This window comes from Ictidomys tridecemlineatus, chromosome 9 (genome assembly GCF_052094955.1).
Source record: "Ictidomys tridecemlineatus isolate mIctTri1 chromosome 9, mIctTri1.hap1, whole genome shotgun sequence".
NCBI classification, from domain to species: Eukaryota; Metazoa; Chordata; class Mammalia; order Rodentia; family Sciuridae; genus Ictidomys; species Ictidomys tridecemlineatus.
In genome coordinates this window covers 1,283,228-1,297,393 of record NC_135485.1, presented here as the reverse complement: position 1 = coordinate 1,297,393, position 14,166 = coordinate 1,283,228, and the positions used below count along the sequence as shown (strand labels likewise).

Sequence of the window (14,166 nt, the reverse complement as noted above, 5' to 3'; positions counted from 1 at the left end):
TGCTCCAGATCCCAATACACCAATCTACCCCATTTCTATGGATTTGCCTACACGGACATGTCATCGTGTCACATAAACAGCCCACACAGCCCACAACATCCCTGCTGGCTTCGCTCAGGGAACACAAGACCTTCCAGTCAACGGTGCTGTTGTGGGGATCAGTACTCTGCTCTTCCTTGTGGATGAGTAGTACTCCTGGTGTAACTTTGCCCATTCCTTTATTAACCGACAGCTCTGGCTGTTCCACTCCTGGGCTGTCGTGAAGAGTGTGTGCTGAATGCCAGTGTACCTGCCACTCCCCGTCCTTATACTGCAAGAGGCTCTTCAGATTTGATAGTTTTTTATCACGAATGGTCTGTCAAAGCTCTTCTACATCTGCTGAGATGTTTGTTTGCTTTAAAACAGGAAATGTGTGGATTGGCTTCCTATGTTCAACCAATGCTGCAGTGTCAGGATGTGCTCTGTTGGTCAAGAGGCATTATCATCCTTCTATATTGCTAAGATTCACTTAGAACTTTTTACATGTAGATACATGAGGATATTGGTCTGTAGTTTTATCCTGTAGTCATGTCATCATCTGCTTCTTATGCAGGGGTGATTCTGACCCTACAAGATGAGTTGGTAAGTGTCCCCTCTTCTGTTTGCTGGCACAGTCTGTAGAATTGCTACTTCTTTTTAAGTGCTCAGTAGATTTCACCTGGACCTTATATTTCCATTGCGGGAAGGTTTTGACTGGAAATTTATTTAGTAGGTACAGAGCTACTCTGGGTGTTACCCCCTCAAGTGGGCCTAAGCATGGTGTGTGCTAGAATTTTCCTGTGTATTATCAGTGTCAGAACTTCTGGCATGCATCTGCTCATGATGTCATCATCCATTTAATCTATGCAGGCTCTACAAGGGTGTGTCCTCTCTCCTGATTTTGGTAACATTTTAGTTTGTTTTTGTAGTCCTGGAAAGGGAACCCAGTGTTAGGCAAACTCTCTTTTGCTGAGCTACATCCTCAGCCCTGATTTTGGTAACTTTTGTCATATATATTTTCTCATGGTAGAGGTTTAAATAATTTCATTGTGTGAAAAATAAACTAAAAATACACACCTGTAATCCCAGCAACTCAGGAGGCTGAGGAAGGAGGATTCCAAGTTGGAGGCCAGCCTCAGCAATTCAGTAAGTTGCTGTCTCGAAATAAAAACTAAAAAGGGCTGGGGATGTGGCTCAGTGGTAGAGCACCCCTGGGTTCAATCCCCAGTACAAATAACAACAAAAACAGGCGGTTTACAAGACCCTCTAATCTCATTAGCACTTGGAGCCACTCAAGTGATGGCTTCCTGCATGCTATTCATCCATCCATCCTCTTCCTGAAAAGACGAGGATCAGGGTAGAGCAGCAAGGCAATGTCCCAGAGTAAAAGCACTCACGGTCTGATCAAACCATCAGAGCTTTTGTACAGAGGTTTCCGCTGGGCATGCAGGAGCATATGCTCACCAGACGGGCTCCCTACAGCATCACAGCAGCCCATGCTGTGGAGCCAAGTGTAAGGATCAAGAGGAGGGTGCTGGTCCTGAAGGGCAGACTTGTTCTGAAGCATGAGTGGGGCTCGAAAGGATGTCAGGAACCTTCAGGATCATTCACTGCCAATAACCCAGCAAAAACTTGTGCAATGAGCACAGATGAGTTTACCAACTGACAGTAGCAGTGAGGACTGCATCTTGGCAGAGGATCCTCTGCTCCACGTGGGCGGCCTGAGAGGAATTTATGGACTTCAGTCTGGGCTCGGGTGGTTGATGGTCTGTCTTCCAGTGCAGGACCTTGCTGTGATGGGACCAGCCCTCAGCCAGTGATAAAAGTCACAGATGCATCCAGATGAAGGCTCTGAGGTGAGCTGGTTCCTGGACTGACTGGCAAACTATTTACCATGATTCTCCTGTAGCAGTGAAGTTATATAATGGTTTAGTCATATTTTCCTAGAAAGATGTTTCTGGAGGAAAAAAAAAAAACATTAAGTTTGGTTGGCAAAGGTGATCTTCGTTCTCAATACCGAGCTAAGTTGGTACGTGGGGTTTTCCTTGAGGAAAGCCATCTGCACGCTCCAGCTTCTCCCTGTACCTTCAGGGGTTTCTCTACTTCAAAATGTGACTCCCCCCCCAGCACACCCAGAATGGCTCTGACCCTTAAACTCAATAGGCATCTTTAAGGTTACTCCCACCCATGAACAAAGCAGTGCATATTCTAAATAGTTTTAAGAAACTAGATAACCTGGCAATACATGAATAATAACATGTTCAAATCAGACTTATTTCAGGAAAATAAGATTTATTTAATTTGAAAAGCAATCAATCCATTTACCACATTCATAGAACAAAGGCAAAAATCCTGCAATCATATCAATATGTGCAGAACAAAACACTTTGTAAGAATGTTTGATAAGGGCTGAGGTTGTGGCTCAGAAGTACAGCACACGCCTAGCATGCGTGAGGCACTGGGTTCGACCCTCAGCACCACATTAAAATAAAACAAAGATACGGTGTCCACCTATAACTAAAAAATAAATATTAAAAAAGAATGTTTGATAAAATACTTAGTGATTTTAAAATTACTTACTGATTTTTAAAAATCTTCAGCAATTAGGAATATAAGGGAACTTCCCTAATCTGATCAAGGGTGCCTTAAACAATAAACATCATACTTCTCCATGCACCATGAAGGTGAGAAGCATGTGCAGTGAGCTGACAGCCAGCCCTGCTGTCAGGCAGTGTTTTGCCGCTGTGGCCAAAAGAGCTACCAGCTCATCTGAGACTCAAGGCAAACCCATTGATGTTTTCCCCATAAAGATCAAAAGCAAGTTACATATATCCAACATAGAAAGACACAGAATAAACATTTTCATTCCACAGGGGAGGAACAGAAGCATAGAAAGAAGGGATGGGATCAAAGTTAGACTGAAATCCAGCTGGTAAATAAGTCCTACAGTTCTGTGTCCAGCAGCTGGGATACTTGGTACCATAAAACTCCCTCTAAAGGGCTTGTGTAGCTCTGCCCCTAGACCTTGCTGGTTGTAGCCCACATGGCCTCTCTCTTGGTTTGTCTCAGATTGATGCCTGCAGCTTTCCTCAGCAGATGTCCCATAATATTGACATTTCTTTTTACTTTTTTTAAGCTTTGTTTATTTCATTTTTTATGTGGTGCTAGGGATCAAAACCAGTGCTTCAACCACTGAGCCACAACCCTAGCCCTGGCATCTCTCAATTATAGGAGAAGCCTCCATGATCCCCTAACTCTAGCACCCTGCATTCCTGCAGAAACAGCACCATGTGGTTGATACCATGGTCAGCCACTATCTTGAATAGTAATCATGGCAGATGAGAGTAGCTCAGAATATGGAAATCAGGAAGCCAAAAGAGCTCTGCACTCCAGGGACAATATATTAACCCCTAGTGACATATCTCCTCCAGCTATACCCTGCCTGCCTACAGTAACCACCCAAAAAATCCACATCAGTGTATTATTCCATTGACCAAATTAAAGACCTCATTATCTCATCATTTCACCTCCAAAATTTCTTGTTTTGTCTCACACGTGAGCTTTTGGGGGATACCACATTCCTAACCATAAAGCCTCCCAATGTCAAACACCTTACAGCTGGGTATGCAGCTCAGTGATGGAGAAACTGCTGAAAGGGTCAAGGCCCTAAGTTCCATCCTAGGGACAGGGGAAGCTTTAGAGGGTGGACAAAGTCAAGCAGATTGGGGAGGGAAATGACAACTTGGAAGAAGAGACCAGCCTGGTGAGTTTTGAGGCATTTTTTAAGGTGCAAGCCAGAGGACAGGCAGGTACCACAGCATGAGGCCTGAAGCTGAAACTCAGGAAAATAAATGTCCTCTAGACTAGAGGCCCAGTGGAGGCAGGTCCTGAGTCAACACAATCTCCAGAAGAGAAGGAAAGGAGAGTCAGAAAAAAGCAGTCCAAATTTCTCTGGATCAGAAAGGGAGGGCAGACTCTGCCGGCTCACAGGAGAGGCTGCGCTCTACAAGTGAGCTGCTGCCCACTAGCAGACCAACAGTGAGCAGAAGGAATCTGACCAGGAGCCTCCCATTAAGACCAAGTCACTTTCAGCTTCTTAGTCTTCTCAGCTAAGGCCATGGACAGAGGGAACAGGGACACCATGTCCTTGAGGCATCTTTCCCATTTGACTGATTTGCAGGAGCAGTGAGCATCACAAAGTGGCACCAGCTGGGAAGACTGGTTCCTTAGCCCTGGACTGCAAAGGCAATGGTGTCAGCACCCATGTCTGCCTGACACACACAAAGTACTGGAAAAGGACTGGGCTGTGGCTCAGTGGTAGACTGCTCATCTTACATACCTGGGGCACTGGGTTCCATCCTCAGCACCACATAAATAAATAACATAAAGGTACCATGTCCATCACAACTAAAAGAAATTTTAAAAAGAGAAAGAAAGAATGTACTGGAATACAACAAAGGTAAGATGCAGGAGCAAGCAGAAAGAGGAAAGACTTGAAAACATTTTTTCAAACTATTGAAAAAAGACAAAACTTTTACAATTTGAAATTAACAGAAGTCCAAATCATAAAAATATAGAATTAAATCAAAAATTTTAAAAGAGGCCATCACAAAAAATCCCAGAAATAAATCTGATGTTATATAAACTGATAAATTTATGAAAAATACAAAATGTTATAAACTAGCAAAAGAAAGAGACACTGGTTCCAAGTCAAGAAATGGAAAGGACTACCTAGCCCTAAAAGGCCCAAGATATGGATGAACCAGACTGCCAAGGACTAGTGACCCTGCCCTGCAGCTCGCACCTGGGCGTCCCCAAGTGCTCCAGTGTTTAAAGGCTTGTCACCAGCTTGGCATTACTGGGAGGCAATAGGAACCTCAGAAGGTGGGGCTCAGGTTAGGTCACTGGGGGAATGCCCTTGAAGAGGATTCTGGGAACTCCCTCCCCCTTTCTTGCATCCTGAGGGCAAGGATTTTGCCATACACTCCCACCTGATACTCTACCTCACCACAGGCCCCAAAGTGACAGGGCAACCAATTTTGGATGGAAACCCCCACAGTTGTGAACCAAATAAACCTTTCCTCTTCATTAGCTGATGCTTTCAGGCATTCCTCACAGCAATGGTAAGCTGGCTAACACCAGACTTTATGCATAGTAACTGCAAATTGGTGAAGGGAGATCTTGCCAACTCATTTTAGGAGGTTAGTAAACCTCAACTGCCAATGAACATAGTAAATCATATAAACAAAATTATAGGCAAGTTCACTCATAATCAGTTGTGTAAATTTTAAAGGCATCCACATGTATTTAGAAAGAATTCAAGCATGGTGGCAAATGCCTGCAATCCCAGGAACTCTGAAGGCTGAGGCAGAAGGATCACAAGTTCAAGGCCAGCCTTAGCAATTCAATGAGGCCCTAAGCAACTTAGCGAGACCTGTCTCAAAATAAAACATAAAAAACTCTGCAGTTGTGGCTCAGTGGTTAAGAACCCCTGGGTTAAATGCCTAGTCCCCCCCACCAAAAAAAGAAAAAAGAAAAAAAGAAACGAATGAAGGGAGGAAGGAAGAAAAGCAAAAACCAAAGTAAGTAAGAAAACGGAGCTTCATCCTGGTGTGGTGCACGTGCCTATTTGCCACAGTCTGACTAGGCACAAAACTGGGAGGTCACGAGCCACTTGTAGGTTCAAACAGGAACTACTTTATTGCCCGAACCCAAAGGGGACTCTCCAGAACTCCACGGAAACTCCAAGAGAACCAATGGGAACTCAACAGGAACTCCGCAAGAACTCAAAAGTAGCAGGCACCCGAGGTAGCAGGAGCCGCCTTATTGCCAGACAGCAGAGGTTTATATACACAACTGAGTACACAGCTTGTTTCAATTTAGCATCATCCAGTTAGAGCAATCAGTCATTATCTTAATAATTATACACAGCTTAACTTAATTACCATCATCCCAATGGCTTGCTGGTGTCACCTCCCAACTACTCCTTCTGGCAAAATGCCAGGAGCCATTCCAACTTGGCTGTGGCTCTTAACATCTCCCCACTTCTGTTTAATTAAACAAGTATGTGGCTTAGGGACCGTGCCTGTCTTAGGTTGTCCAATACTACATATGGTCCTTACCCGTCATCAGGACCTTCATGATTGAATGCAGGGACAGTAAATGCAAAACGTGGATTATCCTCAGGATGAATTGGAATTGAAAAAAAAAGTATTTAATATCTATAACTAAAACATGCCAGGTTTTTTGCAAAGCAGACAATTGAGGACTCCTCAATTGAGCAGGTCCCATAATAACCATCTCCTTATTAATAGCTCTTAAATCTTGCAATAATCTCCATTTACCAGATTTCTTTTTGATGACAAAAATGAGAGTATTATAGGGAGATACAGAAGGTTGTATATGTCCCTCCGCTAATTGTTGTTTGACCAGGTCATGGGTTGCTTGTATCTTTTCTTTAGTCAGGGGCCACTGAGGAACCCATACTGGTCTTTCTGATTTCCAAGTAATTTTTATTGTCTCAGTGACCCCTCCTGAAAACCCAATCCATGTCTTATCTATTTCTTGATCTATTTGTAATGGTGCCACTATACATTGTCCTTTTTCTCCTAATCCTTTTCCTTTCCTAAAACCTTGTCTAGCCATAATAGTGGGTGCATTTGAATTGATATTATTTGTTAATGTTAGTCCTAATTGATCTAGGATATCTCATCCCCATAAATGTATAGGAAGATGATCCAATATATATGGCTGTATAGTTCCTTCACATCCTTCAAGATCCTTCCAATCTAATACCATTGCACTTCTATGGGGATTAGTTGCCACTCCTAGGCCTCGAAGCGTTTGAGTGGCTTGTTGTAACAGCCAATATTTTGGCCATTCTTGACGAGAGATAATGCTAAGGTCTGCACCTGTATCCAGTAGCCCATTAAATTCATGTCCTTGAATATTTAGTTTTAGCATGGGGTGAGAATCTAAATTTAAAGAAAGCATAGCCCAATCTACACCTGTGGAGCCTAATCCCCTGGAACCTCTTTCTATATTACGACTGGAAAATTTATCATGTAGGTTGGGTATTATTAATAACTGTGCTATTCTATCTCCTGGTGAAATTACTGAAATACCCCTTGGAGAACTGGCTATAATTTTTTTTTCACCTTCAATTACCCCAGGTCTTATCATAAGTCCTTTTAGAGTAGAAGAACTGAGTCCTAATAATAAGCCTACTGTTCCTTGGGGAAGAGGTCCTTTTACCCCTGTGGGAATGATTTGAACTCCATCTCTGGAGTTAGTACTGCTCTGGCAGAGGCGAAGATGTGCCTCTGGTTTGTCTAATGAGGGATCTAATGAATAATGTGTCCTGGGTACTACCCTGATGGTATTGCTGGGTTCCTCCAATGCCCCATATATTTGTGGTTGTGGGCCCCGGAGCATTGCCCCCCGCCCCATCCGTTTTTTTGGCAATAGAACCCAATGTTTTTCTCCATGATATTGTTAACGGAGTACCCTCTATAGTGGTTTGAGAATGGCATTCTTTAGCCCAATGTCTCCCTCTATGGCATTGTGGGCAAATACCTGGTATTCTAACCCTTTGATACCTAGTTTTGTCAAACCCTCCTCCTATGGGGCAACTCCTTTTAAAATGTCCTGTTTGTTCACAATTGTAGCATGTTTTTGGCCTGGCACCTAAAGCCTATTGTACTACAGCTGCCAAGACTTGCCCTTGTTTATTAATATCTCTGCATAATTTGATATATGTGTTTAAATATACATGTTTCCATGGTCTAATGGCCTCCCTGCACCATCTGTTTGCTTGTTCATAGGCTAGTTGTTTTATTAATGGCATCGATTACTCTACATCCCCCAAAGATTCTGGTAGCTGTTTGTATAAGCCTATCTACAAATTCAGCGTAAGGTTCATTAGCTCCTTGTATTACCTTAGATAATTAACCTTGTAAATCTCCATGCCCCTGTAAAGTTTTCCATGCCCTAATCGCAGCTGAAATGATTTGGGAGTATATGGCAGGATCATATCTAATTTGTGCATCTGACCCTCATAAGGTCCCTCTCCTAACAACATATCTAGATTTCTCTGAGGATAACCAGCTGCTGCATTTCGCCTAGCCGTCTCCGTGCAAAATTCCTGATTGGCAATCTTCCATAACAGATATTGTCCTCCATTTAGCACAGTTTTGCACATACTAGCCCAATCTGCTGGCGTCATGTTCAAGTTGGTATTGGATTCGACCATACTTACAGTGAAGGGTGCTTGAGGACCATAGGTTGTTACAGCCTCTTTTAGCTGTTTCACTGTTTTGAAATCTAAAGCATGGTGAATTCGCTGCCCTCCTGCCTCCTCAAATGCAGGGCATGCTAATCTTTGAGGTCCTGTCTCAGGATCCCATCTATCAACTACGGGGGTTGAGGGCCACTCAGCTCATGTTGTCTCCGTATACATAGGTGGAGCTGTTGGTTGGACACCCACGCCCTCTGGTGATATAAAGGTGTTAGTAGCAATCTCTCGTTGCAACCTCTTCCCTGATAGCCCTTCCTTCTCAAAACTTTCTTCCCCTGTCTGAGTAACTCGGGAGACTTCCTCTTTTAAGATGTCTTCTCCTAGACTAAGCAAACAAGATTGTACCAACATCCATATGGTAATGTGCCAACTGGCAGAGTTCCTGGGCTTTCCTTTTCTATCTTTTTTAATTCTTCACCATGATGGTTCCATTGTGATATCTTTAACAACCCTCCTTAAGAAACCATGGTCTACATTTTTGTATCTTACCAACGTATGCCCTAACTGTTCTTGGTTTTACTGGGGTGCCTCCTTCCTCTAGCAATTTACTTAAAACTCTTTCGGTTTGTTTTTTACTAATTTCTGATACCATATTTCTGCTACAAAGATAACACAACCCAACAAGATAACACAAAATAAAACCGAAACAAAGCAGAACAAAAATTCCTTGTATCAATTTTTCTATTTTCTTGACATGTGCATCCGTGGTCTCTCTCTATCTCTTCCTCAGGGCTGAACGGTTTATTTCTAAGGGCAGGCAGCTTGAAACAGAAATGTAACAAATCAAAAGAAGAATACACTGTCTCTTACAATGGTCACCCATCCTCTCGCCCTGCCCTCAGGGGCGAGGAGTTCCCCATACGGGCCACCAAATGCCATAGTCTGGCTGGGCACAAAACCGGGAGGTCACGAGCCACTTGTAGTTTCAAACAGGAACTACTTTATTGCCCGAACCCAATAGGAACTCTCCAGAACTCCATGGAAACTCCTCGAGAACTCAATGGGAACTCCACGAGAACTCAAAAGTAGCGGGTACCTGAGGTAGCAGGAGCCACCTATTGCCAGACAGCAGAGGTTTACATACACAACTGAATACACAGCTAGTTTCAATTTAGCATCATCCAGTTACAGCAATCAGTCATTATATTAATAATTATACACAGCTTAACTTAATTACCATCATCCCATTGGCTTGCTGGCGTCACCTCCCAACCACTCCTTCTGGCAAAATGCCAGGCGCGGGGCTGGGGATGTGGCTCAAGCGGTAGCGTGCTCGTCTGGCATGCGTGCGGCTCGGGTTCGATCCTCAGCACCACATACCAACAAAGATGTTGTGTCCGCCGAGAACTAAAAAAATAAATAAATAAGTTTTTAAAAAAAAAAAAAAAAAAATGCCAGGCGCCATCCCGACTTGGCTGAGGCTCTCAACACCTATTTCTCAGCTACATGGAAGGCTGGTGCAGGAGGAGCACAAGTTTGAGATCAGCCTGGACAATGTACTGAGTTGCTGTCTCCACATAAAAATACAAAGACTAAGGATGTAGCTCAGTAGTAGAGCACTCATGGTTTTCAATCTCCAGTATAAAACCCAAAGAAATGGGGGTGGGGGAGAGTAGAGGTAGCTAGAGGCAGGCAGGCAGGCATGCAGGGATTAGGGTGACACTTGCCTTGGGACATAAAAATAGAGAACATTTTTTAAAAACTCAAACATGAAGATTTACCTGGGCACAGTGGCCCATGGAGGTGAGTGGAGCGATTCAGGAGATTGAGGCAGCAGCACCACAGGTTTGAAGCCAGTCTTGGCAGCTTAAGCAAGACCCAGTTTTAAAGTTTTTTTTTTTTTTTGAGGAAGAATTTTTTTAATATTTATTTTTTAGTTTTTGGCGGACATAACATCTTTTATTTGTATGTGGTGCTGAGGATCGAACCCAGCACCGCACGCATGCTAGGCAAACACGCTACCGCTTGAGCCACATCCCCAGCCCCAGTTTTAAAATTTTTAAAAAATGTTTTAAAGGATTGGGAATATAACTCAGTGAGGTACCCCTAAGTAGAATCCCCACTACCAAGAAGAAAAAAAGGGTTAAATAAAAAGGGACAAAACTATATAAAAAAATGATACTAATGATCACAGGGAAAGAGAGACTATACAATGTACCACTCACCAGGTGGAGGTGTCCACTACCTACCACTCACTGGATAGAGGTGTCCACCCTGCTACCACTCACCAGGTAGAAGTATCCACCCACTACCACTCACTGGGTATAGGTATCCACCTTTTATACGAAGACGTGAGTATCCACCACCATTACTGACATGGCTCCCTGGCCACCAAGCCCTGCAGCCAGCCCACTGTCCCTGCTGAGAAGGGGTAGGGGAACAGTGAAGTGGCAGAGTGGTAGCTATGTGGGCAGCAAGCACAGGCTGCCATGAGGAGTCCGTCATGCCAGGGCTGGGGATATAGCTTTTATCCCTAGTATCATTGGATGAACTTCAGGACAAGCCTCTAGGTCTCTCACTGATGTGAAGGTATAGAACTGACTTTTCAAGAGTGGAAATGACCATATGCAGCCAGTGTCCACTCAAAAGATGTGACAAACTCCAAATCCTGTGCATAGAACATAACTCCCCCAAAGACGCCAGCACTGCATCAACTTTCCCCACTTCCTGTCAATTTCTTCACTAAGCATCCAACAGGGAGGCCCCTGGCCTCCTTACCAGTCCATTAAGCCTTAAAGCTAAAACATTGAACAAAAAAGCTTTTTGGCTTTTCTTTGGTCCTTAGCTGTGGTACATGACCTGTGAAGCCACCTGAGTTTCTTTTACTCAGTACTGAGCCATGGAGAACTTGGGTCTCCCCTTGGGAATGATCCTGGAATTTCCGTGTGCAGACTGCCCAAGGCGTGAGATCTGTGCCCTGCTCTACCAATGGGACAGCTCTGTAGCTCTGGAATTGGGAGTAACCCACTGGGTTTGGACAGCCCACCTCCTGCCTTATTTGGTGAAGAACATTCTGTTCCCTAAAAGTGGCTCACTTGGTCTATTTCCAGTGTAGAAGCTGGACCCCTAAGGTCATAGAGCCATCCTGCCCTCACTTTTCAAAATTACTCTTGTACCACCCTCTTTTCTTAGCTTTATTTCACAGCCAGTTCACATTCCATGCAGAACTCCCACTCCCACTCTACCGCCCGCATGGGACGTAGGCAAGACTTAGCTTAAAAAATAAAGCTGCCCAAAGAAAAGCTTTTCTTTTTGCAGAAGCCTGGTGCCACTCACTGTCCTGGCTTCTGCACACCTGAAGCCTCAAGAACACATTCACAGGTGATTTCCTTCTTCGCAGGAAACTACAGGATCTACCAAAAAAGAGCCTGTGACAGGGCTCTGATGCTTCACCTGGGTCTGCAAATGTCTGATGGGTGGCTAAAGGCAGGCCTAAAGACCTTGTTCCAGGAGAGGTGGCTACACCTGTAAGCCCTGCTATTCAGGTAGCTGAGGTAGCAGGACAGCAGATTCAAGGCCAGCCTGGGCAACATAATGAGACCCTGCCTCAAAATAAAATCTAAAAAGGGCTGATGAGTATGTGGCTAGGTGATAGCATGCCCCTGGATTTGATCCCTTGCAGCGAGTCATACACTCATACACACACACACACACACACACACACACACACACACACACACACACACACACACACACGGCTTGGCCTCTCTACCTCCATTTTGCCTCCGCCCCATTTCCTCTGAGCTACCTGGGATTCCAGGAAACAGGTATGACAAAAATCTGATGAGTTAAGACTGCCTCCAGGCAATAGCAACTTTCTAATCTTAGACAAGACCCCACCACCACCACCAATCCTGAGACACACTGAACTCACCTGATCAAGACGACCAGCAACTTGCAAGTCCCTGTCTCAAAAAATAAAAAGGGCTGGAAATGCAGCTCACAGGCAGAGCACCCTGGGTTTGATCCTCAGTACTGCTAAACCAAACCAAACCAACAGGGCTAAGGACACAGGTCCCCGTCTCCTAAATGTAGCTGTTCTGATGAAAGCTCCTTTGTGTGCGTAACCACTGCCTTTTCTGCTTGGTTTGGCGTGAGCGGCCAGACCAGATCTGTGGGATCCTTGGTCAGGCCTCTGGCCCAGACTCTGTAAGACTTCTAGAACATGTGAGGTTAGTAAGGGTGCAGGGTGCAGGGTGCAAAACCCTACATACAAACATCCACCATGTTTCCGTAAACTAGCAACAGATACTCAGAAGCTAAAATTTTAAAACACCCTTTGCAATCTAAGTGAAATCCTTAGAAACAAAAGATGTGCAAGACTGATCCAATAGAAAATACAAAATGGTACTGATAGATTTTAAAGGAACCAAAATAAACGTATATACCACATTCACAAGACTCCCTACATTCCTGCTGATCCACAGATTCAACACAATCCCAGCCAAAATGCCAGAAGAGCTTTTGTTGTGTTTGGTAGACAATTCTAAGTTTATATGGAAATGCAGAGGACCTAAAATACCAAAACAACTTTGTTGAAGAACAAATTTGGAGAACTACCACTGCCTGATTTCAAGACTTAGTCTGAAGTTTTCATAATCAAGACAGTGTGGGGGCATTGGGGTTGTGGCTCAGGGGTAGAGCGCTTGTCTAGCCTGTTCGAGGCACTTGGTTAAACCCTCAGCACCACATGAAAATAAATAATAAAAGTATTTTTTAAAAAAGACAATGTGATATTGGCATAAAGCTAGATGAATATAACAAGAGAGAAACCTCCAGAAATGAACTCTCACGTGCATGGACAATAGATGGCTAAGGTTCAAGAGCAGTTCAGTGGAGATAGTCTTCTCAACAAATGGTATTGGAACAATTGGACATTCATGTATTTTGTTTTTAAGATCGATGACTTTTTAATTGTATAATCTGATGGGTATAATGGGCATCTTCTTTCTCTCTTTACAGTGCTGTGGACTGAACCCAGGGACTTGTGTATGTTAGGCAAGTGCTCCACCACTGAGCCACCTCCCAACCCAACATCTTGTTTTAATTCAGATTCATCCGATTCCTGAATCCAGGATCTGGCATGCTTCTGTGCACTGCCTCATCTTTTCCACTTTTCTCTGCTGGATCTCCTGCCTTTTTCTCGTTGGTTTACAGGCATTCCTTTTGTGCTGAGGATTGAACCCAGTGCCTCACACATTTTCTTTCTTTTAACTAACAATTAACAAAAATAGCACTCCAGCCTTGGCTTTGTACCATTTGCCCGATTTCCAAGGTGTAAGTTCTTCCACATTGCCAAGTTCCAACTTCCAAGTGGACATCGCCAACAATGGAGCAGCATAGAGATGTGCAGTCGCATCTATCTGTATGTCCACCTCCACTTACCAAAGACAGAGAGGCCACAAAGATGGGGATAGAATCTGTCAGGTGGGCAGCGGGGACTCAGAAACAAAGGAAGAAACGTCAAGCAGGCGCCCACGGAAACGCCTGTCGATCAGCGGGATCTCCTGGCTGACCTGTCGATCAGCGGGATCTCCTGGCCAATCCTGGAGTTCAGCCAGTTCCCAGTGGAACAAGGGACCCTAAAAATCTCTTTTCCTGCTGAAGGCCCCATAAAATCCCAGCCCTGTGGAGGCCCTACGGTTTCTGCTCAGACTCTTGTCCGGTCAATTCTGACGATCTGACCGCGGTCCCCCCGGAGTGGGTCTCCATAAAGTCTCCTTCAGTGGCCTTTTTTAAACCTGCCTCTTTTGGTCACCGCCCGTTGCCTGACCTCACAAAATAAAGTAAAATACTTAAAGAAAAAAAAAAAAACCCACGAGCCCGGGCCTCAGGTAGCTCGGGCAGGCCAT

At 44.2% G+C, this 14,166-nt stretch overlaps 1 long non-coding RNA gene across 2 annotated transcripts; it reads right to left on the bottom strand.

Annotated features, from left to right (window-relative positions):
- Positions 1-1,956: 1,956 nt before the first annotated feature.
- LOC120892437 (uncharacterized) lies at positions 1,957-14,162 on the bottom strand. 2 transcript variants are annotated; one of them, XR_013425620.1, is made up of 3 exons: positions 12,189-14,162; positions 9,492-9,661; positions 1,957-9,075 (listed from the first exon to the last, which is right to left on the bottom strand). It is a non-coding gene; the product is annotated as an uncharacterized LOC120892437 (long non-coding RNA). The 2 variants fall into 2 exon arrangements; XR_013425619.1 differs by having other exon boundaries at positions 1,957-9,661.
- Between the last annotated feature and the right edge of the window lie 4 nt (positions 14,163-14,166).